The sequence below is a fragment of the Lissotriton vulgaris genome, chromosome 4_1, assembly GCF_964263255.1.
Source record: "Lissotriton vulgaris chromosome 4_1, aLisVul1.2, whole genome shotgun sequence".
Taxonomy (NCBI): Eukaryota; Metazoa; Chordata; class Amphibia; order Caudata; family Salamandridae; genus Lissotriton; species Lissotriton vulgaris.
The window spans coordinates 96,491,480-96,514,543 of record NC_141691.1 but is presented as its reverse complement, the minus strand read 5'-3'; the positions used below and the strand labels follow the sequence as shown (position 1 = coordinate 96,514,543).

At 46.1% G+C, this 23,064-nt stretch overlaps 1 protein-coding gene across 1 annotated transcript in view; it reads left to right on the top strand.

Moving 5' to 3' along the window:
- The window catches only part of LOC147718421 (uncharacterized), a 59,643-nt gene that overhangs the window by 6,412 nt on the left and 30,167 nt on the right, over nt 1–23,064 (top strand). The window lies entirely within an intron of this gene.

The following is a 23,064-nucleotide window of genomic DNA, read 5'->3' as shown; positions in this document are numbered from 1 at the left end:
CAATGCGTAAAGTATTTGTACCAACACTCACAGTAACACAGTGAAAACACCACAAACTGATTCCACAACAGTTTAGGAAAATAAAGATATTTTATTCTAAACTACACAAGACCAAAACGGCAAAAATCCAACATACACAGTTCAAGAATATGGTTTCAAAAGAGTTCTTCAGGTTGTAATCAAAGTTCTTTAAGTTGCGTTAAAATAATCCACAGATGCGTGAAAAATTCACAGTTGCGTCACGTTGGCTCACAGTACCTTTTAGATGCAACAAAGTTCCACAAGCAGGAAGCTGGTGCGGTGGAAACAAGCGATGCGTTACTCCTGAGACCCTGGGGAGGCGATGCGACAGCCCCGCTGCAGCAGCGGGCGTGTGGCGACGAATCCGGTCTGTATGGGGAGGAAGGCAGCTTGCGTGGATTCCGGTGCGTAGGTTCCGTAGGAAGTCTGTTCTCGCAAAGGCACGATGCGATGATCTCGTAGGGGCTGCGACGATCTCCGGGGCGACGATGCGCGGTCCAGCGGTGATCCTCTCTCTCGCAGCTCCTTGATGTGATGTTTCTGCGACGATGTTCGCAGCGACGTGATGTGGTCCGCAAGCAAGCGGTGCGGTGATCTCACCCAGCGACGTCAGGCTCTGCGACGACACTCGCAGCGATGTTCGATTCTCCCGCACCGGTCTGGTGCGTCCCGTACACGAAGGATGCGACGGCTCCGGCAGCGACGTCAGGCGCTGCGCCGATCTCGACCTTCGTAGCGGCGGGAAACTTCTCGCACTGTCGGGGATGCGCTCCGCAAGCGAGCGATGCGACACTTTTCAGCTTCAAAAGTCTCTCAGCTTAGTCTCAAGCTTCCCAGCTTAAGTTCAACTTCTAGAGGCCCCACAACTGGATCAAGCACTCTACGAAGGACAGAACTCTCTCAGCAGAGTTCAGGGAGACTGGGGGTGAAGTCCTTTTGTTCCTGGGACTTCGGAAACAGGGATCCAGCTCTTCTCAGGCCCTTGGAGATTCCTTACAAGACAGGGGACACAGCTCACAGCAAAGTCCTTCCCCTCTCCTTGGCAGCAAAGCAACAGCAGGTCAGTCCAGCAGAGCAACAGCAGGACAGTCTTCCTTCTTCAACGTCAGCTTTCTCCTTGGCAGAGGTTCCTACTTGATTTCCAGGATGATCTAATTTTCTGTTGTCAGGGGTCCTGTATTTATACCCCTAAAGTCTTTGTTCTCTCTGTGCATGTGGGCCCTGAGCCCGGTCTGAACCAGTTCTGGGTGGATCCTGAGCACTTTGTTTTGCTGGCTGCATCTTTCCTTTCAGAGTGAGGGGCAGGGTCCTCAGCCGCCCAGCAGGAGGTGGAGCCAGCATTGTGGTAGGCAGGCACAGCCCTATTCAGCCCAGGTGCTAACTCCTCCCACCACTCAGGTTGCAATTGCTTCATTCAGCCTAGTGCTGACTCATCCAGCCTCTGGGGGAATTCCCCAGCCCCTGTCACTCACAAACCAGACAGTCAATACACAAACAGGCCCAGGCACACAGAAGGGTCAGACCAGAGAACAGCAACTTTCTAAAAGTGCTGTTCTCAAACACAGGATTTAAAAACCACCTTTCCTAAAAGATGCGTTATTAAACTCTGAGTTCAGGGATACTAGATACGTATGTCCTATCTTGTTCCTATGGGAAGAAATGTTGTTAACCACTGTAGCCAGCATCCCCCATGTTAACCTATGGAGCAAGATAGCCTTACAATAGTGAAAAACGAAAATGGCTGTAATTCACTACCAGAGCATGTCACCTGCACTAGTACATGCTCTACCTTTCACATACACTGCACCCTGCCCAGGGGGGTACCTTGGGCCTTCCATAGGGGTGACTGATGTGCACGAAAAGGGAAGGGTTAGGGCTGGTCAGCGGGGACGCGGACCAGGAGGACATGGCAGTTCTAAACTGCCCATAGGCGCTGCAGTGGCAGGCCTGAGACACCATTATTAGAGCTACTCCTGTGGGTGGCACAATCAGTGCTACAGGCCCACTAGTAGCATTTGTCATCACCAGCCCTGGCACACCCCGTGCACTTTACTAGGGACTTCATGGTGATACAAATATGCCAAACATGTATATCCAATCAGAATAACAATTTACATAGAGAGCATATGCACTTTAGCACTGATCAGCAGTGGTAAAGTGCGCAGAGTCCTATTGCCAACAACCATGGGTCAGGAAAAATAAGGGAGGAAGAAGCAAAATGTTTGGGGATGACCCTGCAAAAAGGGCCAGTTCCAACATGCGTCATATTAAATATATCACGTATTATGTTGGAAGTACTTACAGATACATCAGTATTTCAGACGTATCTGTAAGCACAAAAGTGATGCATTGCTGGAGTGTGTCACAAAAATGATGCAACTCCAGCAATGCATCCTTTCACATGGGGCCAGGCCCCATGTGAAAGGGCCTGCATCAGTCTTACGCCTGCTGTGATACAGGCGCAAGATTTGGACGCAACAGCGTCATAAAAGTGACGCAGTGATATCTCATAGATTGCACTGCGTCACCTCTACGACCCTTTTTTGCGTCAATACGCCCCTTTTGCATACATTACACCTGACATAGGTATAATGTGGCGCAGGGGCTTACAAAGTGATGCATCTACTTAAATGCGTCACTTTGTAAATATGACTGAATAAGGTACATTTTTTACAGCACTGGTGCGTCACAAAAAGTGACGCACCGGTGGCGTTAAAGTGACGCATGGCCTCATAAATGAGGCCTTCAGTCTTCTAGTCATGCGTCATATTAAATATATGACGGATTATGTCAAAAGTACTTACAGATACGTCAGTATTTCAGACGTATCTGTAAGCGCAAAAGTGATGCTTTGCTGGAGTGTGTCACAAAAATGAAGCAACTCCAGCAATGCATCTTTTCTTACCCTTCCACACCCCGTTCCTTTTCAACATTTTCTTTGAATATCCACATTCCCCATGTTCACTCTCCTTCTCCTTACTTTCCTTCCCAACACTCACCTTCTTTCAGTCCCCCTACTTCACTTCCTTTCTCCTCTCATACCTTTCTGTTCTTTCTTACTCATTTTCCTTTCCATTATCAATGCACTCCACTTCACTTACTCTTTTTCATTTTTTTAAGAATATAGCTCTTTGATGAGAATTGGAGGTAGTTCTGAACAGAACTTTTTTTTCTTCTTTTTTCTTTTTTTAGAACAAAAAAAAAACAGGGAATGGAAACTGCTCAACAGGAGCAAAAAAACCCAAAACAAATTAGGGCTGGGAACGGCAGCGATGGTTCTCCAATGCTCGAACCATGAGCAGAACACTTTGCTCCCCAAAGGTAAGTAGCTGATCGCAGTATCTGCATTTCAGGATGCCTTTGTTGAATGCAGGCTGAATGTTTGGAACCAGCTCTTGCGATCGTCCCCTCACTGAAGTAGTTGCTCCTCCGGTGGATGTAGAGGCCCCATCACTGGGAACCTCTTGTGCCAGAGCCCTGACACTTTCCCGGGCAAAATTCTGGGGGTGCTTCCTCTCCACATGGCGAAGCATTGTGGAGTTCCCAAAAGAATATTTCTTAGTGGGGTCACCCAGTGACAGGACTGTGTGGCAGATCCTGCACTCCACTTTTGGAGCATTGACCTTCTTCTGGTCATCTGGTATGGAAAAAAAATTCCAGATGAAATACTCTTTGACCTTCGGCTGAGGAGGCTCTTCATCAATGAATTCAGGCTCATCTTCACTGCTGGATGGTCTGGCAGCCATGATTATCCAAGAAAGATCCAAGAGCAAAAAGGCAGGTCTTTCAGTCACAAAAGTGAAAGAAGAAGTGAAGGAAATGGGTGGGGTTTTTATTCTTTGTAAAAAAAAACTGTTAGCAACCAATGAAAAGTGTTATTTTAAGGTCACATGACTTGACGCGCTGACGCACACGCGGCCCGAACGTAGGCGCCTCCGGGGGCGCATACGCGGCACGAACGTAGGCGCTTCCGAGGGCGCTTACGCGGCGCGCCAAAGTGACGTTTTGATAGTTTCACGGAAATGCAAAATTATTTTCATTTCCTTATTCTAAAAAATTGCTTTTATATGTATGGTACTAATTGTCTTGTGTTATTATTTACTTTTCATTCATATTTTTTTACACGAATGCAAGTAGCGCTCTGGGTGCGCTTTCCGGAGAGCTTACCGGTGCGCAGATCCAGAGCGCCCCAAGAAAAAATGATAACATTTTTTTTTTAAATACTATTATAAAAAAAAATAATACTAATTAATACTCACACAAAACAGCAAATAAAAAAAATCGTAGGTTACAAACTTGATATAAAAAGGAATTAGCATTTAAAAAACCTATGAAATTCACTGAAAAAAACATCGGTTTCACACCAGTTATAGTTAGGAATTAGCATTTAAAAAACCTATTAAATTCACTGAAAAAACCATAGGTTTCACACCAGTTATAGTTACCTGGAAATTTTACTGACATAAAACCATTGAAATTCTCACGTTATAGTTAGTTGGACTCACTATAACTTGCGCGCCTGCAATGCACTGCTGATGATGTCACATATTACATCACTCATGACATGGTCAGTGACATCACTCATGACATCACTGATGACACCATCCTTGTGACAGAGTGACAGACCTCCTTTCAGTGCAATGTAACCCTTGAAACACATATTCAAAAATAGAAACTAACATTTTCAAAAACATGGAGATTCCCATACCAGTTACAACAACCAATTCAGTAATTCCGCCATCTATATACACATCCACTCATTCACCAACAGTTCTATATAGTCACTCATACATATACTCACTCATCATATGTAGTGATACACCTATACATCTTGTTACACACCGACAGTCATCCAAAAGTTACTCACACACATACTCACACAAGCAAAAAAAATATTAAACATCCATTTATTTGCATATACAGCTATACACACACTACCACCTTACTTCGAAGGAAACTTACACATACTCACTCTCTTAAACAATCACTTATAGAAACACATACTTATTTAAACAGGAACTCTTACAATCTCTCACTCTCACATTTACTCACTTATATACATCAATACTCACATATACTAGATTAAAACATGTAGTTACTGATAAAGACACTAGTGAGACAGTCATTTACTCACTAACACACACATATACACACTCATCCACCCATACAGTCCTGCACATAAGCTGTCTTCAAAACACATACAAACAGTGAGTCAGTCATTGATGCATCTATGTGCTAAGTAATACCCCCACTAAACCATACAGACACTCATAGTGATACTAAAAAAACATCTAATAACCCATATACACACACATGTAGCTACTTACCAACCCATGCAGCCACTTATTCACAAAGTGAAACACTGATACAAACATTTAAATATTTACACATTACTCGCTAATATATGCATTCATTAAGATACACTTAATAAGCCAGTTAATAAGCATGGGCGGAAAATCCGTTCCGCTCGCGAATTTTGCAGATTTTCGGTAAATTCGCAATCCGCGAACGCTCGCGAATTTACCGAAAATCCGCAAATTCGCACACAGCGGATTTTTTTTTCTTGGTGATACAATTTTGCGGCGTGCGGTGTAAGTTCGCAATTGCGAACATGTAGGTGCGGCGGGCTAGCAACAATCTCGCACTCGCAAAATTACAAAAATTGCAATTCTGCACAAGAAATCCACTAGCAAGCAGCATAGACCTTCTGAAAATGATGATTTTTATCAGAATAACTCCTCGGGTTGACATTTGCCTGCACTTTTTTGGATTTGAGGCCTTTTGACTTTCTTTGGATCCCTTTTGGATTAGAAATCAACTTTCACAAGTAAGCTTGTTTGGGGCATTACAGTTGCTGTAATGCTGTTCTGCAGAAAAACGAGTTTTGCAAAAGTGAAAGCATTCAGCAGGTTCAAAAGTTCAAACTCATCATTAGTAGCCATTCCCTGTAGTGCTTCCTGACTGGGGCCCCTCCAGAGTTCAGTTGCTAGTTGCAACAATTGTATGACCCTGCTCTGACCCTCACAGCAGGCTCATAGAATAGCTACAAGCAGGCCACAAAGGTCCTGGAAAAAAAAATTGCACTGCAACAGAAAGCAAATTACAGATAAGGAAGCAGGTGCCAGACTGGAATTTTAAAACAGTGACACATTAATAAATCAACCCCAAATTAATTCATGTCAGTTGAAGCAGGGCAGGGGTGTTTGCTTTTTCCCCGCATAATCTACAGTGATGATGAGCCAGAGGGTGGCATTGATGTACCAGAGGGTGGCATGGGTGAAACAGAGGGTGGCAGGGGTGAACCTGTGATGATGAACCAGACGTAGAAACAACATAATCGCGACCGTTGCGAGCCGACATGTAAAGTTCGCAATTGCGAACTGGTACAAAACCCTCGCGAACTGGCAGAAATCCTTGCGAACACAAAAAAATCCGCAAATTCGCGAGGATTTGCGGATTTTGCGGATTGCGAGTTCGCAAAAATTCGCAAAATTCGCGAACGCCAGATTTTCAAAATTCGCTCATGCTTACCAGTTAACCAATCAATTTTTTTGAAAAAAACATCCATTTAGACACTTATTTAAACATTTATTCTTCCATCCACCTTTACAAATACATATATAAAACATTTATTTTTCAGAAAGACACACATTCACTGGATGGTGTCATCAGTGATTTCATGAGTGATGTCACTGACCATGTTATGAGTGATGTAATATGTGACATCATCAGCAGTGCATTGCAGGCGCGCAAGTTATAGTGAGCCCAACTAACTATAACGTTGGAATTTCAATGGTTTTATGTCAGTAAAATATCCAGGTAACTATAACTGGTGTGAAACCTATGGTTTTTTCAGTGAATATATATATATATATATATATATGTGTGTGTGTGTGTGTGTGTGTGTGTGTGTGTGTGTGTGTGTGTGTGTGTGTGATCAAGCGAAATGCGTCAATGGCGGGCACTAAGCCCGAGCACTCCTGGATGTAATCCTTTATGATCAATAAACCTTGGACTGCATACCGCAATATCCTTGCGGTTCTTCGATTTTGTGTGGAGACTGGAAAAGGTCAGTGCCAGAAGTGCCCGTTAGATCAGTTAATGGGGCAGGAACGCGGTTTGTGATTGATATATATATATATATATATATAGAATGGAGAAGTGTGGCTCACTGGTTAGAGGAGTCAAGTCAAGTCAAATAATTTATATAGCGCGCTACATACCCAGAGGGTCTCAAGGCGCTAGAGGAAGGGTGAGGAATTACTTGTCGAATATCCAAGTTTTAAGTTGCTTTCTGAAAGTCAGGTGGTTCTGAGTGAGACGAAGGTGAGTGGGGAGTGAGTTCCAGGTTTTAGCTGCCAGGTGGGAGAAGGATCTTCCTCCCATGGTGGTTTTGTTGATGCGAGGTACTGTAGCAAGGGCTTGGTTGGAGGATCGTAGCTGGCAGGAAGGGGTGTAGAAGGAAAGTCGTGAGTTGAGGCATTCGGGTCCAAGTTCGTAAAGTGCTTTGTGTGCGTGGGTTAGGAGGCGAAATTTAATCCTCTTATTGACGGGGAGCCAGTGGAGGTTTTTCAGGTGACCAGAGATGTGGTCTTTACGCGGGATGTCAAGTATGAGTCTGGCTGAGGCGTTCTGGATGCGTTGTAGTTTTTTTTTAAGTTTTGCGGTGGTGCCGGCGTAAAGGGTGTTTCCGTAGTCCAGGCGGCTCGTGACCAGTGCGTGGGTGACAGTTTTTCTAGTTTCGGTGGGGATCCAGCGTAATGTTTTTTTGAGCATGCGAAGAATGTTGAAGCAAGATGACGAAACGGCGCTGACCTGTCTGTTCATAGAGAGCGAGGAGTCCAGGATGACGCCCAGGTTACGTGCGTGGTCCGTCGGGATGGGTGCTTTTCCGAGGGCTTCTGGCCACCAAGAGTCATCCCAGGCGGATGGGGAGGTGCCTAAGATAAGGACTTCTGTTTTGTCTGAGTTCAGTTTCAGACGGCTGTGGTTCATCCACTCGGCTACTTTTTTCATTCCTTCATGTAGGTTGGTTTTGGCGGTGTTCGGATCATTGGTGAGTGAAAGGATCAGTTGAGTGTCATCAGCGTAGGAGATGATGTTGAGGTTGTGTTGGCGTGCTATGGCCGCGAGGGGGCTCATGTATACGTTGAACAGGGTGGGGCTTAGTGAAGATCCTTGTGGTACGCCGCAAATGACTCCAGAGGCCTCTGATTTGAATGGTGGGAGGCGGACACTTTGAGTTCTACCGGTGAGGAACGAGGTGATCCAGTCCAATGCTTTTCCTTGGACTCCGATGTTTCTGAGGCATTGTAGTAGTGTGCTATGACAGACTGTGTCGAAGGCTGCGGAGAGGTCGAGGACGATGAGGGGAACTGTGTCTCCATTGTCCAGTAGAGTTCGATTGTCGTCTGTTGCTGCGATGAGGGCGGTCTCAGTGCTGTGTTTGGCTCGGAAGCCGGACTGTGAGGAGTCGAGGGATTTGTTGGTTTCGAGGAAGGCGGCGAGCTGATTATTGACAGCTTTCTCGATGACTTTGGCCGGGAATGGAAGGAGCGAGATGGGGCGGTAGTTTTTGAGTTCGGTGGGGTCAGCTGTGGATTTTTTCAGAAGGGCGCTGAGTTCTGCGTGTTTCCAGCTTTCCGGGAAGATGGCGGAGTTGAGGGAGCAGTTGATGACGTCTCGGAGGTGTGGTGCTATGATGGAGTCTGCTTTGTTGAAGATGTGGTGAGGGCATGGGTCTGTAGGGGATCCTGAGTGGATGGAGTTCATCAGGCGGATGGTGTCCTCAGTGGAAATTGGGTTCCAGTCATTAAGGATGTTCAGGGGGGGTGAAGGTGCTGCAGAAGGTTGGATGGGTTGGTCTCCGTGTTGGTTGTTGAAGCTGTTGTGGATGTCTGCGATTTTGTTGTGGAAGAATGAAGCTAGGGAGTCGCAGAGGGCTTGAGAGGGGGTGATGTCGTTGGAATTGGCTGAGGGGTTGGTAAATTCTTTGACGATGTTGAATAATTCCTTGCTGTTGTGTGCGTTGTTATCTAGTCGGTCTTTGAATGCGGCTTTCTTGGCAGGTCGGATTAGTTGGTGGTGTATGCGGGTGGCGTCTTTGAAGGCGTCCCTGGTGCTGGTGGTTGGGTCTTTTTTCCATGCCTTTTCGAGGGAGCCACAGAGTTTCTTGGATTTCTTAAGATCATCGTTGAACTAGGAGGCGTTTTTGCTGCCTAGTCTGATTTGACTTTTTTCAACGGTGCTAGGTTGTCGGCGCTGTGGGTTAGCCATTGGGTGAGGTTAATGGCTGCTTGGTTGGGGTTTGAGGAGTGTGCAGGGGAGTTTTGAAGAAGCGATGAGGAGATCTGGTTGATGGTTATTTTGTTCCAATTTTTTCGCAGAGTAGGTTGAGGATGGTTATGGGTTGTGGTCTTTTTGTAGGTAAAGTGAACGCAGCTGTGGTCCGTCCAATGGAGAGCTGTGGTGTGATTGAAGGAGATATGTTTGCTGGAGGTGAAGATAGGGTCAAGTGTGTGACCTGCATTGTGGGTGGGGGTGTTGACAAGTTGTTTGAGTCCGAGGTTGGCGAGATTGTCCAGAAGGGTGGTGGTGTTGCTGTCATTACTCTTGTCCAGGTGAAAATTGAGGTCTCCCAATAGAATGAATTCCTCGGAGGGGAGGGCGTGTGGGGTGATAAAGTCAGTGATGTCGTCACTGAATTGTGCAAGGGGTCCTGGAGGCCGGTAGAGGAGGGTGCCTCTGAGTGTGGTCTTGGGGTCGGTGTGGATCTGGAAGTGAAGGTGTTCGGCGCTGGTAAGGTTGGCGTCTGAGCTGGTTGAGATGCGGATGGAGGTTTTATGGACGATAGCGATTCCTCCTCCTGTTTGTTTGATGCGGTCCTTACGGATGGTCTTGTAGCCTTCCGGGATGGCAATGGTGATGTCTGGGGCTGATGAGGCGTTCATCCATGTTTCTGTTAGGAAGGCGACGTCCGGGGAGATGGTGTCTAGTAGATTCCAAAGGTCGATGGCGTGTCTGTGGATCGAGCGGGTGTTGAGCAGGATGCATTGTAGGTGGTTGGCGTCAGATATCTGTTTTGTGTTCGTGGATGAGGAGTTGTTCTTTGTGGCGTCGAACTTGCAGGAGTTGCAAGAGAAGGGTCCATGGGTGTGTCCAGGAGCGGCTTGGGCGCAGTTGGGAAGTCGACCGGGGTTTAGGGTTAAGAGGGTGGTGGTATCGTATGTGATGCGGGAGGGGCGGGAGGTACGGAGGCCAGGGGGTCTGTTGCTGGGTGCGGTCCAGGCTCGGACGGGCGTAGACGGGCTTACCTTTGGCGCACCTTCGGCGCGACTGGGGCGCGATCGCTGCGCGCTAAAGCATCTGTCATAAGTGGGTGGGGGGGAGGGGCGAGGGAGGAGCAGCTGGGAGGCGGGTGCGTGGTGGAGGGGGCGGGCTCAGGGCAAAACAACAACAACACAGCAAATGGCGGCTACAACGCGAGTACAGACCGGGTTGGGTAAAATAATGAGGTTATTGACACAATCAATTACACTGAATGAACAAATGCAGGCACAGTCGAGTACACAAATAGGCAGGCAAGTTCAAGCGCTTAATGAGGACAGCAGCGCTTAGCAGGCTATAGTAATATTACAATGCTACAAGCATGTTCAGGCGTTAAGTTAGGTTAGCAGCGCAATGCAGACGATACCAGGCAGCTTTAGGCAGGGGTCAGCGAGGGCAGAAGGGAGCGTCCGTTCCCAACGAAGTCAGGGCAGACCTTTAAGCAGAGGTCAGCCCGGGACCAGGGTTCAATTGCTGCCTCGGCGGGGTCTTGAGTCCTAAAATGTCCATGGACTCGACAATTCTCGCTCCGGTGCCTACTCGATTCACGGGTTCACACTCTGCGACTCTGGGCAATAGCTTGCTTAATCTCCCCAACGGCCCCTCGCGGCGGGATGCCTGGCTTTCACCTTGCGGATACCCTGCCGGGGTTATCTCACAGGGGAATACCAGGACGGGTTCCCTAAGCAAGCGCTTAGAAACCGGTTGGTGATTTGTGCTATATAAATTCCTGTACATTTAAATTTACATATATATCAAACACGTTCAAAACATAAATATGCACACCCAAGACACACTCAGAGATACAGTTTGTGGAGCTTTAATACAAAATCTCACTACATGTTTCCACTGTCAAGCCTCCATGATCACATGTGATTGCATTACCTTTCGGGCCGGTGGACACATCTTTGATCCTGCACGCTGGGGTGAGACTCAGTCCCCCAACAATCTTGGATGCAGCGCAGGAGACAGGGCCAGTCCTCCCTGCGCCTACAAATCACTGGGGGCTCTCCTGCAGCGCATGAAGCATTACCTTTTCGGGCGGTGGAGGACGGTGACGCATCTTTGATCCTGCTCGCTGGGGTGGGACCCCAGGCAATCTCTACGGGAGGCGGAGCCAGTCCTCCCTGCGCCTACAAACCACCTGGGGCTCTCCCGCAGAACGGGAAGCATTACCTTTCGGAACAGTGGAGGCACGCAACATATCTTTGACGTCGGTCTGATCTTTGAGGCTCAGGTCAGTCGCACTGTCAGTACATGCTCTTACATTTTGAAGACTCTCAGAAAGGTGCTCCCGTATATTCCATCAGCATTCCATTGGCCCACGGTCATTGCACTGGTAACCTCCTGGCTTGACTACTGTAATGTCTTGTATTTGAATACTAGTATGGCCTCCACGAACAGGCATCAGGTCATACAAAATGCGGCTGCCAGGATGATCCTTAATATCCCGAAAAGGCATTCAGCAAAGGAGGAGTTTTGCACTTTGCACTGGCTCCCTATTAGGAAGCGAATCTCCTTCAAAGCCTTGTGTACGGTTCACAAGGCCCTGCATAATATAGGTTTGCAGCAGCTGAAAACCATGTTTAAATGGGTACACAGACAAAATATCGAGTTTTAAATTTCGATATACAATGTTAACGAAGTTTAAATATCGATGGGACAAAATATAGAAGGTAAGTAATATCGACAGTCTTAATATCGATATTAGTATGATATCAGTAATATCGAAGTTTTAAATATCGATGTCAATAATATCGAAATAAATAATTTCGATGTTACTAATATCAATTTTTAAATAAATTTAGTGTATATTATATTGTATTTATTATGTTTTATTATTTATTTGTAATGTAATTTAATTAAATATTGTCTTTTAGTACTGTAGCGGGTTGTGGGTTTATAGGGGAATAGGGTGGGAAGTAATTTAATTATGTTAAATTAATTATTAATTAGTAGGAATTATTAATTAATTGAGAATTAATTTTTAATTAATTTTAATTAATTGATTAATTGATAAATATGTTCTGTAGCGGGTTATGGGTTTATAGGGGAATAGGGTGGGAAGTAATTTAATAATAATTAATTAAATAAATATTTTAATTAATAATTAATTGGTAATTAATTTATATTGATTAGTTAATTAATTAATATAACTTTGTACATATTTTTAATTATTAATTAGTTGGTAATTAATTTATATTAATTAGTTAATTACATTAATTCGAGTAATTTTATTATATATAATTTTTTGTTATTAATTAATTAATTGGGAAAAAATAATATTAATTATTAAATTAAATTAATTACAGCTAATGTGCTAATATATTTACTTTATTGTTATTGTTAATTAATAATTAATTGGTAATTAAATAATATTAATTAATTTTGGGTAAAGGAGTATTTTTAGGGTTCAGGGTCAGTTTTCAGTTCTTGGGTAAAGGGGTATTTTTAGGGTTCAGGGTCAGTTTTCAGTTTTTGGGTAAAGGGGTATTTTTAGGGTTCAGGGTCAGTTTTCAGTTTTTGGGTAAAGGGGTATTTTTAGGGTTCAGGGTCAGTTTTCAGTTTTTGGGTAAAGGGGTATTTTTAGGGTTCAGGGTCAGTTTTCAGTTTTTGGGTAAAGGGGTATTTTTAGGGTTCAGGGTCAGTTTTCAGTTCTTGGGTAAAGGGGTATTTTTTGGGTTCAGGGTCAGTTTTCAGTTCTTGGGTAAAGGGGTATTTTTTGGGTTCAGGGTCAGTTTTCAGTTTTTGGGTAAAGGGGTATTTTTAGGGTTCAGGGTCAGTTTTGGGTTTTTGGGGTACAGGGATATTTTTAGGGTTCAGGGTCAGTTTAGGGTTTTTGGGGTACAGGGATATTTTTAGGGTTCAGGGTCAGTTTTGGGTTTTTGGGGTACAGGCGTACAGGGTAAAAATAAAATAAATTTCCATTAAATCAATTAAATGAAATCAAAAAAAAGAAAATTACATTAAATTATTAAGTGTTTTATTTATTTTAAATGTATATGTATTAGTTTTAATTTTGTTTTAATATTTGTATTTAATATTTGTAAAATTATATGTATTTTAAAATTATTTTTTACATTATTATTAATACATTTAAAAAAACAATATTTTTAATTTCGATATTTTTGTACTACGATATTATTTTTTCGATATTTTTGTACTTACCTTTATGAAGATATGACTCCGATATTTTTGATTTCGATATTTTTGTGCCGATATTTTTGTATTTCGATATTCTGTCTGTCGATATTATGTCAGACATTCGTTTAAATGGTATACGCATGGGAGGACTTTGAGATCCTCATCCCAAAGAAAACTGATCATCCCTGAAGTTCACAAAGCTACTTCTCCGTGGTGGCGGCCAAACATTGGAATACTCTACCCTCCTCGATCTCCCAGAGGGCATCCCTTGCGATGTTCAAAAAACTGTTGAAGACTTGGCTATTCTCAGTTTAGTCAGCAGCCTCTCATTCTCCTCTCCTCTTCTGGTCCATCTGGTGCGGGGAACCACGGTGTCAGCGAGCTGGGCTGATCATAGGGTGTGTGGAAGTTGAGTCGGCTATTGAGGTATGCTGGTGCGGTGTTGTGGAGAGCTTTGTGTACGTGGGTGAGAATCTTGAAAATGATTGTAACCTCGATGGGGAGCCAATGGAGTGTGCGCAAGTATTGGGAGACATGGCAGTGTCGTGGTAAGTTGAGGACCAGTCTTGCGGCTGCAATTTGGATGTTTTGACGTTTGCGGGCGTGACAGGTTTTCTGTGCTCAAGGGGGATCCATTTGAAGGTCTTGCGTTGGAAGCGGAGAATGTGGAAGCAGGAAGATGTGACGGGGTTGATCTGGTGATCCAGGTGAGCTTGGAGTCTAGGATGATTCCAAGGATGCATGTGTGGTCCGGGTGCGTGGGCTACCAAGGGCGGTGGACCACCAGGTGTCGTTCAGGCGTCGGGTTGTGGGCCCATGATGAGTACTTCTGTCTTGTCGGTGTTGAACTGTGGATAGCTGCTTTTCATCCATTTGGCTACAGCTTCCATGCCTTCTTGGAAGTTGTGTCTGGCTGCTTTGGCTTTGTTGGATAGGAAAAGAATGAGTTGTGTGTTGTCTGCATATGAGACAATGTTGTGCCCGTAGGTTCTGACGATGGGGCGAGTGGGGCCATGTAGACGTTGTAGAGGGTTTGGCTGAGGTACAACCCCTGGGGGGTTCAGTCCCCCAGCAATCTCGGCTGCAGCACGGGAGGCAGGTCCAGTCCTCCCTGTGCCTACAAATCACCTGGGGCTCTCCCGCAGAGCTTTCTTCACTTGGTGAGGAGTCCCTACATTGCCAATACCGGTTAGTGAAGACCATTTTATTGCAAGTATTGACTGGACAGTGGCTTGCTTTGATTTTGCACTTTAACTTTCTCATTTTATGGGTGGAGCCTCCCACTAGTGTGGGGATAAGAAAGGCAGTATATGTTGATCATTCTAACAGTACTAAGAGGGCTATCATTGACTCCTTTTCGGCGAAAGCGGTAGGAGCTATCTCAAAGGACCTTGACAATGCTGAGAAGAGACTTTCTTTGGGGTCTGTCGGCCCCCAGTTTTTTCGTCAGGTGAGACATCAGATATGGCGACTTTGAATCCTCAAGCCACTAATTTTAATAACTCACAAGTTTCTGCCACATACGCTTCAATGCCCGTTGTGGATGAACAATGCCCCAGCATCCCCTCTCCTGGCCCAATGGGGAACAGTTGCAGGGTGAATCTAGCCACCAAAGAGGGATCAGACCCACAGTCATCACCAGTAGCTAAGAGATTGAGGACAGTAAAGAAGAGAAATGAGCCATCACGGAGAGAGGAGGAACCAGTAATGTCCTTTAGCCGGACAGATATGGGGGAATTTTGGAACACCCTAAAAAAATATCTATGGATTTGTTGACAGATCTGGTATCGCAGCTATGGGACAAACTGGACAAAGTATTATCAGACTCTGGAGATACACTTGGTGAAGTGGAAAGTGTGTTGAACACCATTACCAAGGTACCCTCCCCACCAATTCCCAGTCACAGGCAGGAAAATCTCAATTTCCTTTGCAAATTAACTTAAAATGCAGGCCACCATCTTATAATCTCCCGCTAGAGAAAGGGCCTATGAGCGACATGGCTCAGGGCAAGGCACCTTGTACATTGTCTAACCCTAAATTAGATGGTATGGGCAGGGATGCTTTAGAGCAGCATTCGGCCGCAAGTGAGCTGGAGAAAGCCAGGAATAGACCAAATATTATATGTAGCGTAGGCCTCCCAATAATTGATCTTCTCCCGGCATGTATACTGTAGTTCTGGTTGGGGTCCAAGGCTTGGGCACGCACAGTGAGGAAACCACAGATAAGCTGAATAATAAAGTGGCACACTGGTTAGGAAAACATAGTAGATTTAATGTGACAGATTATAGTCACATTTTTATGGCTAGAAGGGTCTCTTGGATTGGACGGTCCAAGAAAACATTTGAAGGTGATACTGTGATTGTCAGTTTTAGATTCTTAGTACTGGCAGGTAATATTTTGAGGCATACTGATGAGTTTCCCTTTTACGCCTGTAATATCAAACCGCTTCCCTTAGGTTTCTTTTATAGGTCTATTTTTAATACCCCAATACATAGCCATGTTTCAGGTCTGCAGTGAGGCAACCATGCTTGGGAGGGTTTAGAGGTGTCTTCTAATGTTTATGCACCCCTGTCTAATCTTGATGGTCTGGACTGACAAGCAGAGGGCACTGAACATAGCACAGTGCACATATCAATGGACATACAAGTACATGATAATATGTCTAATGAGGATTTGCCAAGAGAGAATGCAGTCTATTCCCCGAGTTGTTTAAATTCCAACTACCGAATAGGCCCCCGGGGAAGCTATAGCTTCTCCTACATCCTTTAGCTTGCCATCCGCAGGAGATGCTAGTTTGATCTCTTGAGATGTGGCAGGCCTAGCCTCTAAATTTGAAGACAATAGGTGGATTCAATTTATAACTTCTTTCGATAATATTTGTATTCAGGAGACTTGGGAGGTGGAAATGTATTTTTTTCTGGAAGGATATAAGACATTCTTCCTCCAAGCAGAAGTGTCGACCTCTGGTAGAACAACGGGAGGAGTAGTCATTTTCATAGCACTAGGGCTCTGCACGTCCGTGAAACGATTGAGTTTGGACTCCAAAATGGCACAAGACCACAAATTAGTAGTTGGCAGAGCATTACGGTTTACATTAATACATTTTTATAATGCAGAAAACAAGAAAAAGGGCCCCTCTAGTCAGGTGAAGTTAACTGGGCTGACGGAATCGCTGCAGGGTGATGATTCCCACAGGAGAATCTTATTCTATGAAATGAATTAAATTATATTTATAAAGCGTAATGGCTACCCTGGGGCCTCCCAGCACTGCAGACAGAGCAGCCGGTGATCAAGCAGGTATGAGTTAGATGCAATTCCTGAGGAGCCAGTTTTTTAGAAGCTTACGAAAGGCCAACAGATTGGGCTTGTTTCGGAGATGTAGTGAAAGAGTATTCCACAGAGTATCCGCGTTATAGGCAAAAGACCATCCGCCGCATCTAGCTCTTGTTATTTTGGGGGGTAGGGATAGGAAGGAGGCCGATAAGCGGAGGTTTCTCCTAGGTTGGTAAGGGGTAATCAGGGATTGAATGACAGCTGGGCCTTTTTTCCAAAAGGCTTTGTGGGCCAAATACATGGCCTTGAACTGAGTCCTTTCCCTGATGGGAAGCCAATGCAGGTTTGATTTGATTGATTTGATTTTAGGATTTCTAAAGTGCGTAGCTACCCTTGGGCGTCCCAGCGCTAACATTAAAGCTTGACGTACCTCCAATGGGTGGAATTATTTAGGGAACAACCAGGTTTTCAACAGTCTGCGGAATGCGAGAAGATTGTTTTCTTTCCGGATATTAATGGGAAGGCTGTTCCAGAGTTTAGAGGCGTTGTAAGAAAAGCTGCGACCGCCAGCGCGAGCCTTTCTTATTCTGGGAATGTCTGCTAAAAACAGGGTGTCTGATCTGAGTTCTCGGGAAGATTTATGTCGCTTGATTAGGGGTCTCAGAATTGGTGGGCCCTTGCCTTGTAGGATCTTGTGGGAGATGCACAAGGTTTTGAAGGAGATACGTTCTTGGATGGGAAGCCAGTGAAGGGCCTCGAGGGAGGGTTTGGCTGAGCATCTTGATTTTGTTCCCGTCAGTAGTCTTGCTGAAGCATTTTGGATGTGCTGCAGTTTCTTTATGGTAGCTATGGGTGCACCTAGATATAGGGCGTTTCCATAGTCCAGTCTTGATAAAATGAGGCCCTGCATCAGGATTTTTCTAGACGGGGGGGGGGAATGAGCGGGAGGATCTTGGGACTACTCGCATGAGCCCAAAGCAGGTTCCGGCTGTCTTTCTTGCTTGGGTTCTTAAGTTGAGCTCCTGGTCAAGCCAGAAGCCAAGGCTTTTGATTTCTTGTTTTGGTGTAGGAGGGATGCCCATGCTGGCTGGCCAGGCAAGGGTTGAGGGTAGTTTGTTTGGGTTGCCCAGAAGCATGACTTCGGATTTCTCTCCATTGAGTAGGAGCCTGGAGTCGCCCATCCAGATAGAAATGTTGTGCAGGCAGGAGACTAGATTGTCCATTGATTGGTCTGCTTGGTTGATGGAGACGACTAGTTGTGTGTCGTCAGCATACATGACCGCCTTAATGCCGAATGGAGTGACGATGTCATCCAGGGGGGCCATGTAAACATTAAAAAGTGTGGGGCTCAGGGAGGAGCCCTGAGGGACTCTACAGTTCAAGGGGAGAGATTTGGATTGTCCGTGGCTGTCGGCCACTTGGAAGGTCCTGTTTTCCAAGTAGGATTTTAACCAGTCCAAAGTGAGGTCTGAGATGCCCGCTTTTTGGAGACGGTGTAGAAGAATGGTGTGGTCCACCGTGTCGAAGGCAGCACTCAGGTCCAGGAGGATCACTGCCACTGATCCTCCTGCGTCTAGAATAGACCTTGCCTCCTCAATCACTGCCAGAAGGGCGGTGTCAGTCCCTTGTCCAGGTCTGAATCCTGTCTGTGAGCGGCAGAGAAGACCGTTATACTCTAAGAATGTTGAGAGTTGTTCATTGACGATTCTCTCCGCCACCTTATTAATGCCCGGAAGGAGGGAGATAGGTCTGAAATTCGAGGGGTCCAGATGAGGTTTTTTTATGAGTGCGCGAACTACTGTATTTTTCCAACTGATGGGAACTATGCCGCAGGCGAGCGAGGCATTTATCAGCGTCGAAAGATGGGGAGCTATGATGGGTGCTACTAGTTTGAGTTTGCTCATGGGAACTGGGTCGTCTGGTGAGCCACTCTTCACACGGCTGAGAGTATCCAACAGCTTCTCGGTAGAGACGGGAAGAAAAGCATTTAGCGTTGATGAGTCTGGGTTTACGGGCCCAGGTGGGAGGCCCATGGCGGAATTGGTGTTTGGAAAAGTCATTATTATTTTTGAAATTTTGGCCGAGAAGAATTCAGCGAGTTGGGTGCATCTAGCACCGGAGGGGTCGGCAACTGGTTGAGGTTGGGGTACTTTCAAGAGACTTTTTACTACGCGATAGGCAGGTGTTCCAGGGCTGGTTTTGCAGACTGCCAGCGAGGGATCTGGAGAAGCAGTTGGGCGGAGCAGTTCTGGATAATCTGGAGCTTATTGATGGTATATTGTGAAGCTCCCAGATAGAGGACGTTCCCATGGTCCAAGCGGGAGAAAATAAGAGCCTGGACCATGATCCTTCTGGCTTGGAAAGGTAGATGGGGAAGAATCTTACGAAGCATCCTGAGTAGGCCAAAACATGTGGCTGAAAGTTTAGCTTCTTGGTGATCAAAAGTGAGGGAACGGTCCAGTCAAATGCCCAGAATCTTAATCTGGTCTTTCAGGGCTGGGCCAGGCCGGAGACAAGTAGGCCAGAGCAGGGCAGAGTTGAAAGAGGGAGAGTTGCCCAGGAGCATCCGCTTTGTCTTGTCACCGTTGAGGCATGAGAGTTCCATCTGGCAACCTCCTCTAGGTAATAGCCTAGGGTGCAAGATTACCTCTCAGGTGGTTCAGTGCAACCACGAGCTGCGTATCATCTGCATAGGTAATGATTTTTAATGCCAAATGGATGGACAATCTCTGCCAAGGGTCTCATATAAACATTGAATAGAGTGGGGCTCAGGGAGCAACTGATTGGAGACAGCATCTCCTTCAAAGACCCTAAAGGAACGCTCACTCAGAAAGGATTGTAACCAAACTAGTGCGATACCAGATATACCTAGATTTTTGAGTCTGTGATTGAAAGTTTTGAATGCGGCACTTAGGTCAAGGAGGATAATCACTGCATTACCCCCTGATCCAGGATCCTCCAAGCCCACTCAATGGCTCAGAGGAGGGTGGTTTCAGTTCCAAATTGAGGGTGATAACCAGTCAGGGAGGGATGAAGCAAATTGTTAGATTCCAGAAAATCGACCATGATAGTATTTATGTGTTTCTCCAGAATCTTACTCACCCAGGGAAGAAGAGAAATGGGGCGGTAGTTGGAATAATCATCTTGATTGAGATTAGGTGTCTTCATTAGGGAGTTGACCATGGTGAATTTCCAGGCCAGGGGGACCATCCCAAATAAAATTGAGGAATTCACAAGGTCCAGGATAGAAGGACCAGTGGTATTGGTGGCTAATGTGAAGACCTGGGCAGTGGCGGGGTCAGTTGGAGTGCCAGATTTAAGTTTGGTCAGAATTGGGCCGAACAGAGCAGAATCAAGGGGGAATCGATCTAGTGAGGATTAGGCTATATGTTTTGAATCTGGTAAGAGTGACATGATATGAGGATTGTGTGAGCTAGGAAAAGACAAATAGATGTTTTAAATTTTTTGTAAAAAGAATTCTGTCAGGCTATCGCAATGTGAAAGGGCACCATCCAGCGAAGGCTGTTTCTCGGGTAGTTTAGTGAGGGTTTTCGCGATTGCGGAAGATTTCCTTAGGGTACTTTGCCAATAGATTATTCTTATTTTCATACAAAATAGCTTGGGCAGCTTTGATTTCGAGTTTATAGGATCTGATTTCCTCCCTATATTCTAAATTAGCAAGGTCAGAGTAATTCCTTCTCCATTTCCTTTTAAGCCTTCTGCAGGCTTGTTTTATTTCTCTCGACTTGGGGTAGAACCACGTGGCTATGTTCTGCCTGATGATTTTATTTATAGACTTCTTAGGAGGTACTGCGTCCAGAGAACCTTGAATCCACAGATTGAAGTTCTCGACAGCCCGGTTGAGATTAGGGTCACTGCTGGTCTGGTGGCCTGTAAGACGTGTTTCCACTGGTCGGTTGAGAGTCTAGACCTGTTCCGTTCTTGTACAGAAATTGTGTTGAGAGTGGGAAATGGGTCCAGGAATTTCCCAGATTAGGGGGATCAAAAAGTGATAGGATCAAGGGAGCGGTACGTATGCTCCTACACTAAGTTCATTACAATTGCTAAAAATAATGTCCAATAGATGACCTTTGGAGTGCGTAGGTTTCAATACTTTCTCACTAAACTGAAGTGCCATGAGATTCCCGATCAGCTCTTTGGCAATCTTGTCTGACGGGTCATCAAGATGGAGATTAAGGTCACCAACCACTGTGAAGTTAGATGGGGCGATAGCTAAATTAGCAACAGTGGTTGGGAGATCATCGAGGAATTGTCTAGAGGCGCATGGAGGGCGATAGATTAGAATGCCAGAGAAGGTACTAGTCTGGGAGACCTCTATCGAGAAAGTAAGACTTTCGCTGTCTGACAGAGGGTCTGCTGTAATACAACAGTTAAGTTTGTTGTTAAGGAAAATGGCTATGCCTCTGCCTCTACCACTCTTGCGGTCCACCTTGTAAATCAGGTAACATGGCGGGAGGGTTTGAACGATGATTGGGTCAGATTCCTTGTCAAACCACATTTCTGTTGGAAAAAGGACGTCGGGTTTTAGATCTTGCAGTAAGATCTCAAGTTTGATCGAATGTTTTGAGAACGATCTACAATTTAAAAGGAACATCTTTAATAAAGGAGAGTTGCCCTGAGAGTTAGATATTTTAAAGGGAGGCTGGAAGGAATAGCCACAATAGTGGCAGTGAGAATCGCCGTTGGGTGACATCCAGCGAGTGTCGGCAAATATTGTTGGGTTCACCTCTGAGTGTGTGAAGGTGATGGAAGCTGTAGGCAGTGACCTTTACCTGAAAATAGGCAGGGGTTGTGTCCCCTGGTCCCGGCCAGGCGCGGACGGGATTGACTTTGGCGCACCTTCGGCGCGCCGCCGGAGCTTCGGCAGCGCGGGAGAACAGGCATTAGTTTAAATATGGAAAGGGGCGACCATTCGGTCCCCCCGAACGTATGGCAGAGTGCCACGATCCCCCCGGGAAGCCATCTTGGGCGGGAGGCGAGGCTCGGCTGGTATGCCCGAAGCGGCGTAGCCGGGGCGCGCCTTTTCCCGCCCTAGAGTGGGTTGGCCTAGACACTGACGCAATCGGCCACGCCCTTGGGGCAGGCAGGGGTGGGTTTACGCCCGCCCTGAAGACGGATAAAAGGAGCAACAAGTCAAGAAAGCATCCTCTTGTTCCTGTGCTCTGAAGCTGCACCTCCTCGCTGCACGTGAGCTCGAGACGGAACGAAGAGCCAATTTTGAGCGTTGTAATCGTTCTTGTTTGTTTTCTAGATACTCTGTTGGAGAATGCCGAAGAAGGCGGGAAAGCGAATGACTACCGACCAGATGCTGCGCGTTCTCATGAAGGAGGTGACCGACCTAAAGAGGCGAATGGCGGACAAGGATGAGGAAGGAGGGCCGAAACGTCCTTTGGCGGGAGCAGCTCCGGGAGGAAAAGGCAAAAGGCCCAGGCGGGGAGCAGCTGGGGGAGACATCCCGGGTCCCAGTACCCCGCTCGAAGCACCCACTCCGGCGCCGGAGGAAGGGAATCCGATTCCCGTTGTGGTCACCCCCGTGTCCGAGGAAGATATGCCGCCCGAGCTGGCAGCACAATTAGCAGCGTGGTTGGGTAAAGGTAGCGAGGGCGCCACGGCTGTCGACGCGCAGGTTCTGATGAAGCAACTGCGTGAAACACGGGAGGCAGCGAAGGCATCCACGCCGGCTGCGGCAGGGGAGAAACCACAGGGGACAGGTTCAGTCGCAGAGACGGCGTCTGGTTCAGGTAAGCGGCCATTGCCGATTGCGAGGGATGAGTCGGCACCCTCTCGAAGGGAAAAGTTGGGTCAGCATGTCCCTTTAGCTATTAAAGAGAAGATATGGGCAGGGGAGTATATAAACATCTTCTCGTTGCTTACTGATCATTATGAGATGGAGCATGTTAAGTGCCAAAAGGACCTCATGCATCCGAGTGTTTGGCGCGCAAAGATGGCCGCCTTTAAGGTAAATGAAAACATTGGCAATTGGGGCAAAGCGTGGGGGGTTTTTACAACCATCTTGGGGGAACGTAGGCCCGAATTGCTGCCCGAATTGCCGATTTATCAGTCCCGGATCATGGGGTACTCTGTATCACACGAGGGCAATCATTGGTTCTGCTATGATAATATTTTCAGAAAATCAAAAGAACATGATAAAAGCTTAACTTGGGATTGTTATGATTCCGTGTCCTGGTCCAAAATGGAGGAGACGGGTATGTTGAAATTGCCATTAATAGGGAGTAACGTGGGCGAATCCTCCCGCCAAAATGCGGGGACGCCCTTTCG